At 37.2% G+C, this 22,479-nt stretch overlaps 2 pseudogenes; both read left to right on the forward strand.

Moving 5' to 3' along the window:
• Window positions 1-1,788: 1,788 nt before the first annotated feature.
• Window positions 1,789-4,221, forward strand: LOC131028980 (uncharacterized; annotated as a pseudogene).
• A 3,240-nt stretch (window positions 4,222-7,461) lies between these two features.
• Window positions 7,462-10,337, forward strand: LOC131028981 (GPN-loop GTPase 3-like; annotated as a pseudogene).
• Window positions 10,338-22,479: the final 12,142 nt, after the last annotated feature.

Here is a 22,479-nt window from a genome sequence, read left to right on the forward strand (position 1 = left end):
AAATACTGTTGAAATTATAGCTAAGTTCATATTGCATGTAATTATAGCTTACTATGAATATTGGGCAAGACCTATATAATGTAACTTGTGGACAGGGCAAGATCTATATAATGTAACTTGTGGATAGGGCAAGACCTATATAATGTAACTTGTGGATATGGCAAGACCTATTGAATGTAACTTGTAATTAAGAAAGACCTATATGTAACTTGCAATTGTGTTGGACAAGACCTATATGAATGTAACTTGTAATGCATAGGTTTGATCCTATTCTTGGCACCAAAACAATAAAGCCGACCTAGGTAAATTGGGAGGCTATGTCACATATATATACAAAGCATCATTCAAGCTTATTACACATTCATTCCACACAGTGATCTCCTTCAGCGATAATCACAGAATACATTAATTCAATAGTAATCAGCGAATCCATGCAGTCATCAGTGAATACATTCTTATCAACAACGAATCATCTTCTATGCTCAGCGAACTGCTTTCTGGAAACAACAAACTCCACCTTGAGGATAATGAACCTTATTCAGAGGACAACAAACCTTATTCAGAGGACAACAAACTAGATACAAAGGGAAGCGAACCTTCTTGAGATAGTGAATTGATCTCCAAATGGTGTCTTCAATCAACATTCAAGTGTATTGCAGATAAGTCATTTCATTACTTTGTATCCCCTAGTTTGAGCACTCCATGTTGGGACTCATTAAATTTGAGTCAAGTTTAGAGGCCCAATTCAAATTTTTGCTTTGCATTTCCAAATGAGTCGGTTTGAATGGCCTAGTTAGAGAGAGGGCAAAATGGAGACAGTTGTTTTTCAAGGGGTAAGGCTTGGAAAATTGTTGTACACCTTTCATTTGGCCTATGCAGTGATGTACAACTTTCAGAATTCAGTTTGGATAAGTGTACCAGGTACCCATTTCGAGGGGTAAGCTGAAAGTGCATTTTAGGCACAAATGCAGATTTTATTGAGTAGCCTACTTTGGGTGTTTATATCTTTTGCCCTGTTGATTGTCATGAATAATTTCAAAATGGATTGAATTCTATGTATAAATATGAGTCAACATGCAAAATTTTCAAGTCTTCATGAATCCATTTGCTCAGTTTACCAAACTCGAACTATTTGCAGTTTGAATGTTTTGACAAGTCCCTGTTTCAGAACCTAGTTGGAGCCCTGTTTTGCATAAGTGCAAAAGTTGCCTCAGTGAGTGTCATGTCAAAATGTTTGTTCCGGGCTATTATTGGTATAAATAACAAGCTATGTTTCCAGTTTCAAGCTCCTACCAATCTGTTTAGTCAGTTTTCAAAAGGGTCTATTGAGCCATCTTTTTCAGTTATCCCTACTTTTGTTGCTATATCAGTTAAAGTGGCCATTTTCATGAGCACATTATTTGCACCCAGTCAGTCTTTTGATTGAACTGAGAATTGAAAGATTTAATATGTACTTCAAGGTACCTGTGTTTCAAATTTGAGGGTCTACGGAGGTCGTTTGATATTTTTGAGAAAGGCATCATGTGTTGCTTCAACATTGACTTCATCAGGTTTGCAGTGTCGACAAAGCCAGTTGGTCATTTTCGATAATTAATATCTCTTCGCTCGGGATTCATCTTGAGAAACTGCTTGGCGGAGTTCATCCTTGTATATCAGAGTACACGCCTATTAGATGGCGAGGTCCAGAAAGGTGTTTTGACCAACTTGAAAAATACGTCTTCGCGATTAAATGTGAAAAATGTGGCGCAAGTGCCTGAAAGTTGCAAAACTCGGTCTGGTGATCCGATAATGGTGCCGATTGTTTCCAGAGGTATGTTTGAGGTCCGTAAGTCATTTCAAAGGTCAGTTGCATGAAAACGAATTTTTTTTTAGTCCGACCCACTTTGGGGCCCGACTTGGCTCATGCCCATAAAATTAATTTTATGGTGAAATGTTCTTATTTCATGGCGAGGCATATCAATATTGGTTCAGTTGCAATTCGCCAGTTGGACAGTGAGAGAGCAGAGAGACTCCAACACCAAATGCAAATTTGAATGTGGCAAATTAGAAAATTTTAACATCAAGGATGCTGCTGAAGGCCTTGTCTATTGTATGGAACACCTTGAGGAGAATCTAGATGATTGGTTTGCAGAGCAATTGGAAGGTTATTTAGATGATGATTATCTTATTTTTGACTGTCCAGGTCAAATAGAGATTTATTCACACATTTTTGTATTTTGAGCTTTTGTTGATCAACTCAAGCGTTGGAACTACAATGTTTGTGCTGTATATTTGCTTGATTCGCAGTTTCTTTCAGATATAACAAAGTACCTAAGTGGTTGTATGACATCTCTTTCAACAACGATTCAACTTGAATTGCCTCATGTTAATATCCTGACTAAAATGGATCTTGTTAAGAACAAGAAAGAGATTGAAAAGTTCTTGATCCAGATACAAGGTTGTTGTTGTCAGACCTCAATCAACACATGGCTCCACGCTTTGCAAAATTAAACAGGTCACTGGCAGAACTGATTGATGACTATAGTATGGTGAAATTCTTACCTCTTGATATCATAAAAGAGAACAACATACAATACATCTTGTCCCATATTGACAATACCATTCAGTTTGGAGAAGATGTCGATGTTAAGGTTAAGGATTTTGATCCTGATTTTAATGCTACAGAAAGATGCTATGGCAGATCACGTGTTTGGCAAAGGAGGTGCAGGCAGATACAAAGTAAATGCTCCAAACTTCAGCTGGTATCCTCTCCTCCCTCGGGTGCCCTCCCATCTCCAAAAGGTGACGTGGTGTTGGTAGGAGGGTATTTGCAAGTTTTAATTCCCAAACAAATGCACAGGGCAGCCTCCTCCCTGACTTGGTGGATGGGGAAAGAAGTTTAAAACAAATTAATGTATATGGCAAATACAATTTCGACCCTGGCAGAAGTCTCTCTGTGTTTGGTATGAAGCAAGGTGCATTATAAACTCTAGCAAATGCAAAGCTCGCATTAAAAAAACACTCAGAAGACCTTCAAAAGTGCAGTCCCAGGCGAAGTGCATTATCCCACATTGGCTGGGAAATGGGATTTTATGGTATTTATAAGAAACACTCCACACATCTATAGTGTTAAAGCCACAAAAGGCTTTTGATGAATGGTACTGTGGGCACCCAAGGTAGACCCCATGCACGTGGGCGTGCTTCCCAAGGCGACCAAGGAGGCTGGCTGAGCAACAAGGCGGACCCCATGCAAACACGTATCTCGAGGTGGGCAAAATTTTGTAGACAAAGGGCAAGTTAACCAGTGAGCAGGTTCCAAGCAAATTGATGGTTGGCGTGATTTCGCAAGCCGAAGATGCACACTGGTTACCCTTTGTGAAATGGCGAAAAGCTCAGGCTGAAAATTGTGTGAAATGACAAAGGTTAAAGACCCTGCATGTTCGAGATGATCTGACGGTCGACGTGACTTCGCGAAGGAAAGATGCATGCTGAATAAGGTCTATGAAATGGCGAAGGCAGGTGGCAGGATGACATGGCGGTCCAGCTTGTGGGTCCTGTCCAGTGGCGCTAAGGTGGTGCACAAGTGGTAGACACATGGCAATGACGTGGCAGTCCACCAAGCAGTCCAGTGGCAGTGATGAGGTGGACACGTGGCAGAGAGATGATGTGTCATCCCAGGTGGTGCCCAGTGGGTCCCATCAATGAATCACAAGTTGCCACGTGGCAGGACGTAGGGTATGTAAAATGGGTGAAAAATTAAAATTAAATGTATAGTTGAAACTATACAAGAAATTTAAAAAATTTAAATGATAGAGCCACATGAATGATTAATTCGCCTAGAGGTCTATTTTTGGTCAAAATGGCAAGTATTATATATTGCCGGAAAGATCTCAAGATAAGGAATCCAATTAGGCTGTTAGTTTTAACAAATATGGGATATTTCGAGAGCAGTTTCCATGGGAAAGAGAAAGGGATTGAAATTCAGTTAGAAAGAAAGACACTTGGTAGCGTGTTATGCATACCTAATATTTTCCCTCTTCCTTCTTATTCCAATTTTCTTCCAATTGTAAGGGTTCCATAATTTTGGAGGAAGTGCTCTAGTTTTCATGGTTTCCATTTTCTGAACTTCTTGACCCAAATTTGTGAAATTCTTTGGTTTTTTTTCAGGGTATAGAGGTTGCATTGCAGGATGAGAAATTGTTTTTTCTAGTTGCAGACCTTACTCATGTCAAGCATGAGTAATTTCCCATAGTGTTGTCTCTAGGTATATATTTCATTGTTATGAATTGAATCTCATAAGAGGATGAAATTTGTCAATTTCCAGGAGGTTGTGTGATTGCTTGTGGGTATCCTTCAAGGAAGGTTTTAAACTCTGTAATCAGTCATGAATAAATGAAATATGTGTCCCAGATCTGATGATTTTGTGAATAGATTGAGTAATGCATTAATATAAGGTATTAATACAGGAATACCATTTAAGGAAAACCAATTTGTGACTAGGATGCACATTTGCAGTTCTGTGTGTGACTCTGTTGCCCAATGAACAAGGCACTGGTCTTGCAGATTTGGGGATAGTTTTCAGATTAATTCAATTCTAAAGCAAATCTATTTCCCATTATGTTTAGGGGTTTGTGTTCTATCCTTCCAAAGCTTTGTTTCACCCATTATTTGTACAAGATCCAGCCAATCTGTATGTGTTATCTAATTTGTTGAGCTTGTGGAACGGTTTATCTGCTTCATTGATGCTGTCATGGTGAGTAAATGAGTTAATTTCATGCATCAAAAGGGTGTCCCCCCCTAGGTCTAGCAGAACTTGAAGTGCAGGAGGATCAATTAGGGTCCTATGATATGTTGTCCAAGCCTTGATGTGTTTCATAGACTGAAATTGGCCATCTCATAGAAGGATTGCAGGTGTACTTGGGTTTACCACTTTTGGTAAACAACAAAAATGGCGACTCTGCTGGGGACTTATGGATTCAAAAGTTTGATTGATAAGGTTAGAAGTTGAATGTATCCCTTGTCCTATCAATTTCATTTCCAACCAGTCTGTCCATTGTGTATGCACAGAGTTAGAGAATTTTCCTTGTTCTGGATCTGTAGAATGATATGTCATTTCATGTCATATTTTATAAAGGAGTAACAATAAATTCATTGTTGAGAGTTGTAAGAAGTCCTTGCAGCTATATGCAAACTTTTCCCGAATTCCTTATTGGGTGGCAACTCTGTGGTTCATACCAGTGTTAAATAGCTCGAAAGAGTGTTTATTGCAGCAAGATTGAAGCAGTAAACAAAGAATTAAATAAGTGTTGAATGGTATCCTGCTGTTCAAAATGTCCTCTATGCAAGAGGCGGCGACTCTGTGATAAAATACAGTGCTAAAAAGTGAAGTTAATCTTCAGATCTATAAGTCCTACAGTTGCAAACACCCATGTATTTTCGGAAGTTTCAATGCAACAATTTGTTCTGAAAATTTGAATGAGTAATGTAGTTTTCCCATTAAGTGAACACTAGTAAAGAGGGAAAAAGAGGAATCCCAAAAGTCTATTTGCATATCTATTTTGGCTGAAGTTACAACATATATATTCTTCCGTAGTATGCAAATTTGAAAAGCTTTGTGTCAAGCAATGTTATGAAAAGATTTAAATAAGGATATGTGCTTGAAGTGTTTTATTATTCAACGCAAGGTTGCATAATTATTTGTAGAAGCAAGAAGAAATGAGTAGTGAAGTTTTTCAGCCTTGTGTATTTTCACATATGACCATGCCTAGTGAAGTGTCACAACCGTATAATAGGGGAAGTTTCATCATGAACCATTATCCTTCTTTGAGCTTTGAAGGTATTCCAGGTTACCCAAATCCCATACCCACGAAAATTAGAAAGTATTTGCCAGTATTTAGGGGGAAGAGATCTGAATTAGCATGTCAACATTTGAAAATATATTTAGATTTGATGGGAGAATTTGAAATCTGTCAAGAAGATGTGTGTATGAAGTTACTTGTTCAATCATTGAAAGAGGATGCAAGGGATTGGTTCTCCTTTTTGCCAGTAGATTCTATTCCCTCATGGGAAGAATTAGTTGCATCTTTTCTTGAGCAATTTGCTAAGAGAATAATCTTTAATGATGCACTGAGGAAATTGATGGAGATCAAAATTGAGGAAGGTGAATTAGTGCCAGCCTTCAATGTCAGATTCTCCAAAGCATTTGCTGAGATCCTACAAGGGTATAAACTAAAGGACGAAGTGTCTTTAGTGATTTATTTGGATGCCTTTGGAAGTAAGATGAGTTACAGGTTGAGGGATAAAGAGCCAAAGACATTACATCAGGCATTTGTGACAACCATGGACATAGAGAAAATTTTGAAATATGGCATTCCTAAAAGACTTGTATCCACTAGTGTCTGTTGTCATAGTGTTTGTAATGCTGCAACTAAGTGTGAAGTGAGAAGTAATGCTCAGAGTTTTGGTGTTCATACTTGTGCTAGCAACCATGACAATTTCATTCTCAATGAAAATCAGAGTTGTTTCGTGCAAACAATGGTTGATCCTCACTTAAATATTGATAATGTCAATTATGTTGAGGATGAAGTAAAGGTATTTTCAGTTTTCACTTCAGATTTCACTTCTTATAATCATGTTGATGATCATTCTAATTTGAAAGTTATGCACAAAGTTAATTCAGAAAATTGTAATGGTATGTATGATTGCAATGAAAATGTAGCACACATTGATGAACAAATTTTTAAACAATGTCATATGGAACAACAAAGTGCAATGCAATTCCAGAAGATTGCAGAACTTAGGCAAGCTCTTGAAGTTGTGGATAAGAAAGTTCAAATGTTGGAGAGCCTTAGAGTTGTTAATGAAGACCTTCTGCAATATGGTGAAGAGGATTCTTCGAAAAAGGACTATGAATTGAATGCTTGTACACTTGATGAACAACATGCTGATCTAACAGATGGTTTTATGACAGAAAATTTTAGTGAACATGCTGAAAACTCATCAGATGAAGTAAATGGCAGCAATATTCATCTTTGTTCTTTGGCTGATGATGAGTGTTCTATTGGTAAAGAAGATCAATTGTGGCAAGATAAATATGATTATCTTGATTTTCAGAATGATGGTCATAGGATGAAAATTTGTGGTTGTGAAACATGGAACATTGAGGATAGTTCCAGCCTAGTTTCAATTTCTTCTTTGTCTAATGAAGATGATTATGATGATATGGCGGATGGTATTTTTAGCAATTTTTCTAATGTTCTATTCAATGTTGACATAGACACGGACCAACCACTTCATTGTCATAATGTTCATAAGGGGATTTTCCATTTGGTTTCTAACCCTTTGTATGAAGAAATAATTTATCAGCCAGATGTTGTGAATGATGAACTAGTCCACAATGCTGATACTATTCCATGTAGCAGTGACATGTTTCATGATGAAGATAAGAGTCATGGGTTGTGTGATGATTACTTCAGACCACAAATGGAAGTTTTTCAAGTGGATATAAGTCTAAATGAGAAAGACTTAGCTGAGGATTTGATTCAGCCAGAGGTACGCCTCCTTTTCTATGAATGGGATATTGAGAATGCAGAGGTTTTGAGCTTGATGAACAAGGATAGTAAGGAGTGTGATCAGCCTAGTGAAGTATCACATCCAGATTGTAACATTTATGTTCCTTGTTTGTATCAATCAATAAGTAATGCCCCTCATTCTATAAATTTAAATGGTAATAAGGCATGTGCTGATGAGAATTATAGTGTTGAGAATGAATGTTTTACTTTTGAAGTTCAACATGATGATGTCCTTGCAAAAGATAGAATTGATTGGGATAGTGAAAGGTATGACAGCTTGTGGGAAGGCCTCAATAGTGCTTTGTCTCATGATTTTACTTTTGTTGAAGTAATGTGTGACTATAAAGTTTAAAATCAGACAAAAGGCATGTACACCAGTTGTTTCAATAGTATGATGGTAAGGTTTGATTATAATAATTATGCTCAGTTGTTACTGGAAGGTGCCTTTGTTTGGATCATGATATCAAGAGATGAAAATCAAATTTTTGACAAAGGTAAATGTTAAGGAAAGTGGAGCAGTTATAATCAGTTGTAAGTATGTTTGTATATTTTGTAGAGTCACTTTGCTTCAGTTGTGTGGTTTTCAATAAAGTGCCCTGTTGTTTGGGTAGAATAAGGAAGCCCTATTTTTGATCCCTTTTGGATGGTCTACTTAGCCATAGATTCTAGATTCTTGTGTTGAACTTGCAATCAACCATCCCCAATCAGAGCCACTGTTGAGACTCATTAAATTTGAGTCAAGTTTAGAGGCCCAATTCAAATTTTTGCTTTGCATTTCCAAATGAGCCAGTTTGAATGGCCTAGTTAGAGAGAGGGCAAAATGAAGACAGATGTTTTTCAAGGGGTAAGGCTTGGAAATTTGTTGTACACCTTTCATTTGGCCTATGCGGTGATGTGCAACTTTCAGAATTCAGTTTGGATAAGTGTACCAGGTACCCATTTCGAGGGGTGAGTAGAAAGTGCATTTTAGGCACAAATGCAGATTTTATTGAGTAGCCTACTTTGGGTGTTTATATCTTTTTTCCCTGTTGATTTTGATGAATAATTTCAAAATGGATTGAATTGTATGTATAAATATGAGTCAACATGCAAAATTTCAAGTCTTCATGAATCCATTTGCTCAGTTTACCAAGCTCGAATTGTTTGCAGTTTGAATGTTTTGACAAGTCCCTGTTTCAGAACCTAGTCGGAGCCCTGTTTTGCATAAGTGCAAAAGTTGCCTTAGTGAGTGTCATGTCAAAATGTTTGTTCCGAGCTATTATTGGTATAAAAAAAAGCTATGTTTCCAGTTGCAATCTCCTGCCAATCCGTTTAGTCAATTTTTAAAAGGGTCTATTGAGCCATCTTTTTAAGTTATCCGTACTTTTGTTGCTATATCAGTTAAAGTGGCCATTTTCACGAGCACATTATTTGCACCCAGTCAGTCTTTTGATTGAACTGAGAATTCAAATATTTAATATGTACTTCAAGGTACCTGTGTTTCAAATTTGAGGGTCTACGGAGGTTGTTTGATATTTTTGAGAAAGGCATCATGTGTTGCCTGAACATTGACTTCATTAGGTCCACAGTGTCGACAAAGCCAATTGATCATTTTCGACAATTAATATCTCTTCGCTCGGGATTCATCTTGAGAAACCGCTTGGTAGAGTTTATCCTTGTATATCAGAGTACATGCTTGTCAGATGGTGAGGTCCATAAAGGTGTTTTGACCAACTTGAAAAATACGTCTTCGCGATTAAATGCGAAAATGTGGCGCAAGTGCTTGAAAGTTGCAAAACTCAGTCTGGTGATCCGATAATGGTGCCGATCATTTCCAGAGGTATGTTTGAGGTCCATAAGTCATTTCAAAGGTCAGTTGCATGAAAACGATTTTTTTTTTAGTCCGACCCACTTTGGGGCCCGACTTGGCTCATGCCCATAAAATTAATTTTATGGTGAAATGTTCTTATTTCATGGCGAGGCATATCAATATTGGCTCAGTTGCAATTCGCCAGTTGGACAGTGAGAGAGCAGAGAGACTCCAACACCAAATGCAAATTTGAATGTGGCAAATTAGAAAATTTTAACATCAAGGATGCTGCTGAAGGCCTTGTCTATTGTATGGAACACCTTGAGGAGAATCTAGATGATTGGTTTGCAGAGCAATTGGAAGGTTATTTAGATGATGATTATCTTATTTTTGACTGTCCAGGTCAAATAGAGCTTTATTCACACGTGTCTGTATTTTGAGCTTTTGTTGATCAACTCAAGCGTTGGAACTACAATGTTTGTGCTGTATATTTGCTTGATTCGCAGTTTCTTTCAGATATAACGAAGTACATAAGTGGTTGTATGGCATCTCTTTCAGCAACAATTCAACTTGAATTGCCTCATGTTAATATCCTGACTAAAATGGATCTTGTTAAGAACAAGAAAGAGATTGAAAAGTTTCTTGATCCAAGTACAAGGTTGTTGCTGTCAGACCTCAATCAACACATGGCTCCACGCTTTGCAAAATTAAACAGGTCACTGGTAGAACTGATTGATGACTATAGTATGGTGAACTTCTTACCTCTTGATATCACAAAAGAGAACAACATCCAATACATCTTGTCCCATATTGACAATGCCATTCAGTTTGGAGAAGACATCGATGTTAAGGTTAAGTATTTTGATCCTGATTTTAATGTTGCAAAAAGATGCTATGGTAGATCACGCGTTTGGCAAACAAATGCACAGGGCAGCCTCCTCCTTGACATGGTGGATGGGGAAAGAAGTTTAAAACAAATTAATGTATATGGAAAATAAAATTTCGACCCTGGCAGTAGTCTCTCTGTGTTTGGTATGAAGCAAGGTGCATTATAAACTCCAGCAAATGCAAAGCTCCCATTAAAAAAACACTCAGAAGACCTTCAAAAGTGCAATCCCAGGTGAAGTGCATTATCCCACATTGGCTGGGAAATGAGATTTTATGGTATTTATAACAAACACTCTACACATCTATAGTGTCAAAGCCAAAAAAGGCTTTTGATGAATGGTGCTGTGGGCGCCCAAAGTAGACCTCACATGCACGGGCATGCTTCCCAAGGCGACCAAGGAGGCCGGCTGAGCAACGACAAGGCGGACCCCACATAGGCACCTATCCTGAGGCAGGCAAAATTTTGCAGACAAAGGGCAAGTTAACCAATGAGCAGGTCCCAAACAGATTGATGGTCAGCGTAATTTCGCAAGCTGAAGATGCACATTAGTTACCCTCTGCAAAATGGCAAAAAGCTCAGGCCGAAAATTATGTGAAATGATGAAGGTTAAAGACCCTGCATGTTCGAGATGATCTAACGGTTGGTGCGACTTCACGAAGGAAAGATGCACACCGAATAAGGTCTGCGAAATGGTGAAAGGCAGGTGGCAAGATGACATGGCGATCCAGCTCGCGGGTCTTGTCCAGTGGCGCTAAGGTGGTGCACTGGTGGCAGACACATGGCGATGATGTGGCAGTCCACCAAGCAGTCTAGTGGTTGTGATGAGGTGGACACGTGGTAGAGAGATGATGTGTCATCCCAGTTGGCACCCAGTGGGTCCCATCAATGAATCACAGGTCGCCACGTGGCAGGAGGCAGGGTATGTAAAATGGGTGAAAAATTAAAATTAAATGTATAGTTGAAACTATACAAGAAATTTAAAAAATTTAAATGATAGAGCCACATGAATGATTAATTCGCCTAGAGGTCTATTTTTGGTCAAAATGGCAAGTATTATATATTGCCGGAAAGATCTCGAGATAAGGAATCCAATTAGGCTGTTAGTTTTAACAAATATGGGATATTTCAAGAGCAGTTTCTATGGGAAAGAGAAAGGGATTGAAATTCAGTTAGAAAGAAAGACACTTGGCAGCGTGTTATGCATACCTAATCTTTTCCCTCTTCCTTCTTATTCCAATTTTATTCCAATTGTAAGGGTTGCAGAATTTTGGAGGAAGTGCTTCATTTTTCATGGTTTCCATTTTCTGAATATCTTGACCCAAATTTGTGAAATTCTTTGTTTTGTTTTCAGGGTATAGAGGTTGCATTGCAGGATGAGAAATTGTTTTTTTCTAGTTGTAGACCTTACTCGTTTCAGGCATGAGTAATTTCCCATAGTGTTGTCTCTAGGTATATATTTCATTGTTATGAATTGAATCCCGTCAGAGGATGAAATTTGTCAATTTCAAGGAGGTTGTGTGATTGCTTGTGGGTATCCTTCAAGGAAGGTTTTAAACTCTGTAATCAGTCATGAATAAATGAAATATGTGTCCCAGATCTGATGATTTTGTGAATAGATTGAGTAATGCATTAATATAAGGTATTAATGCAGAAATATCATTTAAGGAAAACCAATTTGTGACTAGGATGCACATTTGCAGTTCTGTGTGTGACTTTGTTGCCCAATGAACAAGGCACTGGTGTTGCAGATTTGGGGATAGTTTCAGATTAATTCAAATTAAAGACAAATCTATTTCCCTTTATGTTTAGGGGTTTGTGTTCTATCCTTCCAAAGCTCTGTTTCACCCATTATTTGTACAAGATCCAGCCAATTTGTATGTGTTATCTAATTTATTGAGCTTGTGGAATGGTTTATTTGCTTCATTGATGCTATCATGGTGAGTAAATGAGTTAATTTCATGCATCAAAAGGGTGTCCCCCCTAGGTCTAGCAGAACCTAAAGTGCAGGAGGATCAATTAGGGTCCTATGTTATGTTGTCCAAGCCCTGATGTGTTTCATAAACTGAAATTGGCCATTTCATAGAAGGATTGTAGATTTACTTAGGTTTATCACTTTTGGTGAACAACACTCCATACTATTCACATTTTGCAATTCTGATTGCTTCAAGTGTTGAAGCAGTTTTGTAAAGACTCATATTGATTTGTCATAATAAGATTTGAGATTATAGCTGTGTTTTTCACCTCCACGTGGGAGGTTTTCCCAGGGTATTCTGGTGTTCTTTATGTGCATTGGTTTTTGGTTTTCTGATTTTGCTATCTATATATTACAGTCTGATCCTAAAAATAACATGGTATCATGGCAGGTTCCTTCTATAAAGCTTAATAGCTTGAAGGTAGATCTTGTATTACTTCTTTTGACTAGGGCTAGTATGAATCAACAACGAATCTAGACAATATACCTGCTTGTCAAATTAAGGGCATCGATGGGGCCATAACAAGAATATGAAGGGTTCAATCTTTGTATATAGTTGTTCTTACTCCTCTACCCTCATTTTCTTACCTCTGTTAAGAAAGGTTTGGAGACTTGTATCTGCCTGCCTTGTCTTTATTGGTATCAGTTCTTTCCTACAACCATAGTTTGGGATCTTAACTAGTGCACATGGTTCTCTTGCTTGTTAACTATTTCATCAAAGAGTGCCTTCATATGTTGGTTTGTGCACTTGTTTCCTTCTAGCTTTAGATCTTAAGTATTTCTTTTATTCCATTAAGGGTGGTATAATTGTCATCCTAAGGTTTGTATCTATCACCCTAGTTCGAGCTTTGTTCTTCCTTTAAGAATTTGTTCTAATCCTTAGTTCAGATTGTTGAAGTTGGTATTTAGATTGTCTTACTCTCTATTTTTGAGTATGTTTATCTCTCATCCTTCATGATGTGATTTTCTATGAATATGCAATGATCCAATTTGACGCATTGATCTGAATATATCATCCTTGACACTTAATATTATCAACATCTGTTGCAGATATAAAACTAGGAGTATCCTGACGGATATACCAGCAAGCATAAATAGGAAGATTGAAAGATGAATGAAATTTATAGGAGATTTAGAAATATGGAACATTAGTTGAAAACATATAATGAATAGTGTCCTTTAATCATTGGTGTGATAGCCATGTAAAGGTAAGATGCCTTAGTCATCCTATTCAATAACTATGACTAATGATGGCCTTACTATCTTCATATTATGATTTGATCCTTTATGATACTTGCTGCATAGTTCTGATGCATTGTATTCTATCTAAGTCTTGAAATGCTCAATAGTCTTGCTGCTCTGGAATTATATACTCTTATGGTGTGTCTCTTGATTTGCATCAAATCTTTTAACATCGTATGGACTGTATTTTATGTTCTATGAGTGTTTTTTGTTTGGATAAGGTTGTCAAGTAGGGTTGTGACTGTGCAACTCTTGGTTCTTATCGGCTCTTCGTAAAGCTCTCATGATCTTTGTTATACTTTTATTATAACCTTTCTCTACTCCTCTTGTGTAGAGGATTGCCTTTAGCTCTAATTCATTTTCTGTCATGGCTTTCACTATCCTCACATAATATTCATTGTGATATTATCTCTTCAATGTGAGCATATAGCCTATTACATTTTTTGAAGTATTCTCTTGATGATGAAACCTAAGATGAATGAGGTATCTAACTTATTGAAGTTGTCTTTTGATCATACACTTGTGCTCAACTACAATGTGTATCCTTTTGAGTGGTTGATACTCATATCTGATTTTACGCATTGGTTGGAAAAACAATTTGGCTTATATACCTTGCTTATGGATTTTGTAAAATGTTTTCTGAAGTCATAAACTTGCCTTAGGTTTTTGATATGATCAGGCACAACTAACTCTCTATTATTCAACTATGGAAAATAATTTTACATTTAAAAAATGTTGTGTAGCTTTACACTATGATTGAAGTTGATCATAGACTGGCAATATCCTTTTGAGAAATCTTGGCATATATTGGCAATGGTAGAAGTCTAGTCAATAAAGAGATAAGTTATTTTACATGTTAATTCATTCTATTGGGATATTTAATCATGTTGATGCTTCTCTTCAAGAGATTCTTGAATTACCATGCCTTAAAGTTTAAGAGGGAGCTTGGTTTCTTCACTTGAAGGTATTCCATGATCATAATGATTGTGCTATGAGTCCATTTCATAAAAGTGAAGTAAGGAAAAGATTGGCATTTCTCATCTTTGATTTATGGCTACCTTTCTTGATTGATTATTATATTATGCAATCTTCATGAGACTTGATTACCAAAATTTTATATTAAGAATCAAGAGGGAGTTCCATATAGAAGTTTTTGAGAAAATATGAAGCTATATGTGTAGCTCATAGTTAGAAGGAAATATTTTCTCTTGATGCTAGATATACTAATATTAGAACCATTACAGCTAATGCCGTAGGCTGGAAGTTGGATATAAATACTATTTTCTTAATGTTGTCTATATTGAATAACTAGAAGGTTATGAGAAACAAGATAGAGAATCTCATCTATGCAGATTAAAGAAAATCTCTTTATAGCCTCAAGAAAGATTCTTGAGCTTGGTATGAAAATATTGACAAGTATTTGATTAGTTTAGGATCTTGCAAGAATGATGTTGATTCTAACCTTTACTTTAAAAGTTTTTTTTTTGGTGAAATGCTAATTCTGGAAGATTTATTTAACTGGTGAAAATAGTCTCATCTCTACATGAAGAAAGAATTAGCTTTAGAGTTTGAAATGAAGGACTTAGGCTTAATGCATTAATTTTTTGGGCTAGAAGTATGGCAAGATCTAATGAAATTATTCTAAGTCAAGGAAGTATACTGAATAGATTTGGAATGATGGATTGTGAACCTATGTCTACCCCTATGGAAACTAACTTGAAGAAAATAAGTTCATTTTTGCAAATCCATTAGAGTACAGACAGTTGATTGGATCCTTGATGCATTTGTTATCAACCAGTTTATGAACAAACCAAAGCATGTTCACCTTGTTGCAACCAAGGATATCCTGACATATTTGCAAGAAACAGTTGGCTACGGGCTGAAGTATCCAATCAACATTGTTATTTCCTTGGAAGACTACTTTGATTCTGATTGGGAAGAATCTATTACTGACAGAAAGGACACTTTAGGAATCTGTTTCAAGTTGGGTTCAGCCACGATCTCTTGTGCCAGTAGGTATCAGTCCTCAATGACATTGAGTACAATGGAAGCTGAGTACATTGCATCAAGTGTGAAGCAATGTGGCTTCACAAAGCTTCTTGCTAAGTTGTTTGGGAAACATTGGGAATCTCATTGTCACTACATTTGTTAATCCAATGTTTATGATAGGTCAAAACATGTGGAATCTCATTGTCACTACATTTGTGATATGATACAAAAAAGTGCAATTCAGCTGAAATATGTTAGCACTATTGTAGTTGTTCTCACCAAGCCTCTTTCTGGAGTGAAGTTTGTGTACTTCAGAGAAAGACTTGGTGTTGTGGAGAACACAACTTTGGCTTAGAGGGAGTCTTAGTCCTAGTGATGCATTAAGTTGCATCTTCCACCCTCTGTGGGAAATGCAAGGTGGAGTCACCCTTTGCGGGCAATGCAAGGTGACATTGGATCCTTCTCTAGGAGAAGATTGAGGTGAAAGACCTCCTCCACCCTCTGTGGGTAATGCAAGGTGTAACCACCCTTTGTGAAAAGCAAGGTGGCAGGTTATTCTTCTTAGTAGAGAAGTTTTGAGGTGTAAGACCTCTTCTCACCCTCTGTGGGCAATGCAAGGTGGATCCATCCTCTGTGGGAAATGCAAGATGGATATCATGAAAGAAGTTCATGATGTGTATTCATATATTTGTGTGTATTCATTTCTTGCAAGTGTGCATAATAAATTTTTGAATCCATCCTTTGTGGGCAATACAAGATGGATATCGTGGAAAGGTCCACGATGATTTGTTATTTGGCTAGAATCCTCCCTAGCTAAGAGGGAGTGTTGAAATTATAGCCAAGTTAGGATTACATGTAATTATAGGTTGTCGTGAATATAGGGCAAGACCTATATAATGTAACTTGTGGATAGGGCAAGACCTATATAATGTAACTTGTGGATAGGACAAGACCTATTGAATGTAACTTATAATTAAGTAAGACCTATATATAACTTGAAATTGTATTGGACAAGACCTATATGAATGTAACTTGTAATCTATAGGTTTGATCCTATTCCTGGTGCCAAAACAATAAAGCCGACGTGGGTAAATTGGGAGGCTATGTCACATATATATACAAAGAATCATTCATGCTTATTACACATTCATTCCACACAGTGATCTCCTTCAATGACAATTAGAGAATAAATTCATTCAACAGTAATCAGCGAATCCATGCAGTTACCAGTGAATACATTCTTATCACCAATGAATCATCTTCTATGCTCAACGAACTGCTTTCTAGAAACAATGAACTCCACTTTGAGGACAACAAACCTTATTCAGAGGACAACAAACTAGATACAAAGGGCAACAAACCTTCTTGAGGTAGTGAATTGTTCTGCAAATGGTGTCTTGAATCAACATTCAAGTGTATTGCAGATAAGTCATTTCATTATTGTGTATGCCCTAGTTTCGGTACTCTATACTACTGTTCACATTTTGCAGTTTTGATTGCTTCAAGTGTTGAAACAGTTTTGTAAAGACACATACTGATTTGTCATAATAAGATTTGAGATTATAGCTATTTTTTTCATCTCCACGTGGGAGGTTTTCCAAGGGTATTCTGGTGTTCTTTATGTGCATTGATTTTTGGTTTTCTGATTTTGCTATCTATATATTATAGTCTGATCCTAAAAATAACAAATACTATATTGAGGAGGGAGAGATGATCAGTTGGAGAGGGGAGGAAGAGAGAAGAGGAGAGAGGGAAAAATAAAGATAAAGATAGATCTAAGAAGAGAGGGAGAGGTGGGTAGGGAGTGACTGAGAAACCTAGAGAGGGAAGAGGTAGATAGGTGAGGGATAGAGAGAATAAAATAAGAGAGAAAAATAGGTATGGAGAGAGAGGTTGGGAGGGATAGGTAGTGAAGAACAAAGAGAGAGTGGAGAGAAACAATAGGAGGAGAAGAGAGATGGAGTGGTGGAAGGAAGGATAGATATGGAGATAAGGAGGGAAGGTGAGATAGAGAGGGAGAGAGTATAAGAGAGACCTAGAGAGGGGAGAGAGAGAAGAAAGGGAGAGTAATAGGTCTAGAGTTTCTAGAAGATAAAGAGGTGATAGGAGAGATAAATGAAAGAGAAAGTTTATAAAGGGAGATGGGTAAGGGGTGATGGAGAGAGAGCTGGAGAGGAAGGGAGAGAACTAGAGAGGGGATAATATACCATCCTAATAATGTGGGATTATCTTATTCATTTTCCTCACTAATAACTTACAAAGCTAGCTAGAAACATGGAGTTCCTTGCATACACACCCCATATTTCCAAAAAGAACGATGAATCCCAAGTTATTTCTACTCAAATTCATTGCCAAATGTTATCTTATATTTAAATCTTCTAGTTTTCCTTGGTCTTGATGAGTCAATTGGATTGTGAGATCTAAATTTTATAATTATTTTGATAAGGCATTAGTTTTGTGGTAACAGAGTTTGACTTGGGTCCTCATTATCCTCCTCTTGTTTGTGTTTTCTTTCTTAGATAATCCCTAAGTTACTATCATTAGAATTATTGATTTGAGTGTTTAATTAGAATTTTTTATGTTATGTTACTATCATTCTATAGTGTTGTAAATTGTAATCCTTTACAAGATTCACACTCTACTTGGGCCCCTACTTCAATATGCCTTCTCTTGGATCATTTTAAGCCTATTTGGGCCCTATCATATCCCACTATTGTCATATTCTAATTTTGAGACTAGATCTTATGTTCTCGATCTTGATACTATACCATCCCTTTCTCTTGTCGATGTTTGAGAGGACTATGGTGCCCAAAACCCTAGTCTAAGTGGACTAGGGTGTCCAAGACCCTAGTCCCTCCAAAAGAGGCCTCAATTCAAATGTGTGTCACTTATGCCTCTGTTCTTTATGATTGAATCTCAATATTTTGATGTCTATGGCTTAGAGAGAGCATACTATTTTACTATTTTTCTTCCTTGAACCTCATGTTTGTCTTAGGGGAGTTCTAAAATTTTTGTAAGCATTATTGGTACTACTTTTTATATTGTAATAATGGTTCATCGTGCTCATCTCTACAATATCACAGGTGGAGAATGCACTTCCTGCTCTATGTGTTGAGATCAATGCCAAAGGGGGAGATTGTTGGCAATATATTGTCATTGATGTCAATGATTGAGAAGATCCAGTGGAGAGACTTGCAGAGATCAGATTGATAGAGATGGTGTTGTCCTAGGTTGGCAAAAGTATTGTTGCAAACATCATATAACACATCATGTTACTCACAACAGGAGAAAATCATGAGGAATGTCAATAGGATGTGAAATTAATCTAATTGATATCATTGGAACATTGAATCTTTTTTAGTTATGTCACAATAGGAGAAAAGCATGAGGAATGTCACAATAGGATGTGAAACTAACCTTCTCAGAAATTGGGACCTTTAATGCCTTAAATTGATTTACTTAGGTGACTCATGTCTCTAAAAGAATTAATACACTTCAAAGACACTAATATATCATTTCTGAAGGTGGATAATTGGCTCACCATCAGAGGGTGAGGGTGAGGGATGGCAGGGGAGGAGGTTTAATCTCCTCGTCACCCCGCATGGGTTTTAGAATGAAGAAGAGTGAAGCTTGGGCTGGAAAGGAGGGAGTTCATTCTCCCCTATCATCCTGCAAGGATGAGTTACCTACAACATCATAAAATAAAAAATACACTTTTTGTTAGGGTTCACATGCCTATTTTACCTAAAGACAAAGGTTGCTCATTTGAGAAAACATCAAATCAAGAAAAAACACTATTACATTAAATCATATAAAACCCTAGAATATATCACTATTATATTAAATCATTTTTTCAAAATAAGTAGCATATATAACTATAAAATAAAAATAGAATAGAGTTATTAATATTATGAATATGTATCATGGCCTTGGTGGATTGAAATTCATGAGAAGTGTATAGTTAAGGTCAGACATATATATGTCTACTAGAGCACATCTTATGAACTATGAACTAAGCTTGTGTAGGTTACAAAATACAATGTGTAATGCACTTTTGTATAAAACACAATGTGTAAAACATATTTCAAATGACTAGTTTGATATCTCAAGTGCTCATTCTATTAAATTATTTTTTTGTCTTGGTTTCAAAACATGATGTGTTGTAAACACAATGTGTTTCAAAAGATAGTGGGTATTTCAACCTACAACTTCACATATATAATGAAGTTGAGAAACAAATTAGAAAGTGGATACTTATAAAAGTGTGGGTGATGTCAATAGAAATCTCTAATATGGCATTTGGAACCAAAAATAAATAAATAGTGTGAACCTTTAATGCCTTAAATCAATTTAATTAGGTGTCTCATATCTCTAAAAGGATTAATACACTTCAAAGACACTAATATATCATTTCTAAAGGTGGCTAATTGGCTCGCCATCAAAGGGTGATGGACAACAAGTCAATTATTAAGAATGGGTATTTCAACACTAATAATTATCGTCTTGCTTCTATCTCCATTATGTAGTTGTAAAATACTCTATGGTTTCAACACCAAACATTCCTTCTCAAGCAATATTTGTATATGGTGAAAATGGATAACAATAATATTGAAAGACTAAATAGATTCAACCACAAAACCCTAGCCTAACAACAACAAAGATCCACCATAACATATGAAGATTACCTAAGACAATGCAAATCAAATGAAATCACAAAGATTATACCATCACATGTCCAATAGGGTTTTGGATCTCCATTCTTCCTATCTTTGTTGATCTTGCTTGATATATTTGCTCTCAGATTTTATGTGCACAAGAGCTCAACAAAGAACGGAATGTGATTGCAAGTAGGATCACCTATGTTCAAAAGCGTAGTGTAGTCAAGTAGTCAACGGGGGGTTTGATAATGAAGGAAGCATCTCCTTATATAGAAGACACTATATGAAACAGAGGGATAAGATTGAGAGGTGTAAAAGGAGGTCGGCTATGATTAGAGGGTAGGTAAAAGAAATAATAAAATAATGAAAGGGGTAGGTAGTGTATGAATTAAGAGATGAATGACATGTGTCATGGGTAGAAAAGGTTAATGAATTAATTAAATAAATAAAGATTTATTTAATTAATAGAAGAAGTGGGATAATTAAATAAATAAGATATTTATTTAATTTAGGAAAAGGATAATTTAAATAAATAAATGTATTTATTTAAATGAGAAATAAGGCTAGAAGAGGATAAATGAATTAATTAAATAAATAAAGATTTATTTAATTAATAGAAGAATTAAGCTAAAATAATTAAATAAATAAAATATTTATTTAATTAGACTGGAAAATTTTGGGTGTCTACATTTTGCCCCTCTTTGAGACAATGCGGCCTGTCGCGTTGTTTCAAAGAAGATAATATGAACTGATACAAAGTTGCCCCAAGATGGGAATGATATGCCCCCCCAAGAGGTTGGATGAAAAAATGTCTAAAAAGAGCGCAGACAGTCTCTCGATAAGAAAGACAGGATAGAATGGACTGACCGGATAAAGTGACAGAGTCATGGGATAATGAAGATTGACTCGGGAAACGAGGGCCATTGCAGTCTATAAGATAGACCACGAGGGAAATACATCCTCATTGTCATCTACACCTCCAAGAGATTAGAGTGCAAAGAGAGAAAAGAGCAGCAGCAATTAGCAACGATGGCTTTGGTTCACAGATTCGACCGCGTTCGCCGATTCCAGAGGCCAGCAGAGGCAGGAGAGCCAGTAAGTACCACAAAACCTCCTTGTACTTTGATGCATTTATCGTTGTCATTAATGCATGCTAGGTAATGTAATAAATGCACGTTTATGTCAGGAAAATGCGTTTGTGTCCAAAAATGTGAATTTGTGTCTTCTAGGTCAAATCGGCAGTTCTGTGATGAACATACGTTGTCGATTGGATAAGTTGTTGAGAGGATACACTCAAGCAAGTCCTCTAGGGAAAACTAGGATAGCAAATAGGGCTAGGATTGACAATTCTGTGATAGAACATACGTTGCCAATTAGGAAACTTCTCAAGAGGATTCACTCAAGCAGAGGCCCTAGGATAGGATAGATCAAGGCACTTTGTGATGAACAGTGACTACCAAGATATAGTACTTTGTGATGAACAGGGAGTACTAAAATATGAACAACACTTTGTGATGAACAGTGAGTGCAAATGTGAGCAACACTTTGTGATGAACAGGGAGTGCCACTAGGATAGAAGCAACACTTTGTGATGAACAGTGAGTGTCACTAGGACTGAGATGATTGATTTGTGTGACTGCAGGAGTATTTGCCTATGTTGGAGTCATGGGAGAGATTCCCATTGACTCAGAGGTTGCGACCTGAGTTGACAGTCGAGGACCTAGCTGCGATTGAGGCTATGGGATTGAGACATATTTTGTATGTGCCTGAGTTTCGGGCGAACATGGGATTGCTAACTGCACTAGCGGAGAGGTGGCACTCTGAGACTTGCACTTTTCATTTGCCGATGGGGGAGATGACAGTCACCTTAGAGGATGTGTATAGGATACTGAGGATACCGATCTATGGGGAGTTAGTACCCTACGATCGAGACAGAGACAGGGAGGTGTTGAGACGAGTGTTTCAGGATCCAAGACTAGAGATGAGGGCTGGACACGTGGCATGGGACATGATGACACAGATAGGATAAGCACTACCAGTAGTATTGGCAGGAGTGATCAGTGGGTTCCTTTGTCTGGATAGGGCGACACGAGGATTGGCTGCGGGATCGAGGAGGAGGAGGACAGGAGGAGGATGAGACCACTAGGCTCAGGAGACAGAGGGGATAGGAGAGATGATCATGGGGTGGGTCCTTCTAGGGCTCAGATTCTGTCGAGGCTAGCCGGCTCCAAGGGAGGGAGTTCATCGTAGCCGTAGAGGGCTCCCTATGTATCAATTTTTTACCATTTTGTATGATGATGTAGACACCTTCGAGTGATTATAGCCATATGATTTTGACATCATTGTATCATGACACTTATGATTATATATATGAGATGATTCATCTTTGC

Source organism: Cryptomeria japonica, chromosome 10, assembly GCF_030272615.1.
Source record: "Cryptomeria japonica chromosome 10, Sugi_1.0, whole genome shotgun sequence".
Lineage (NCBI taxonomy): Eukaryota > Viridiplantae > Streptophyta > Pinopsida > Cupressales > Cupressaceae > Cryptomeria > Cryptomeria japonica.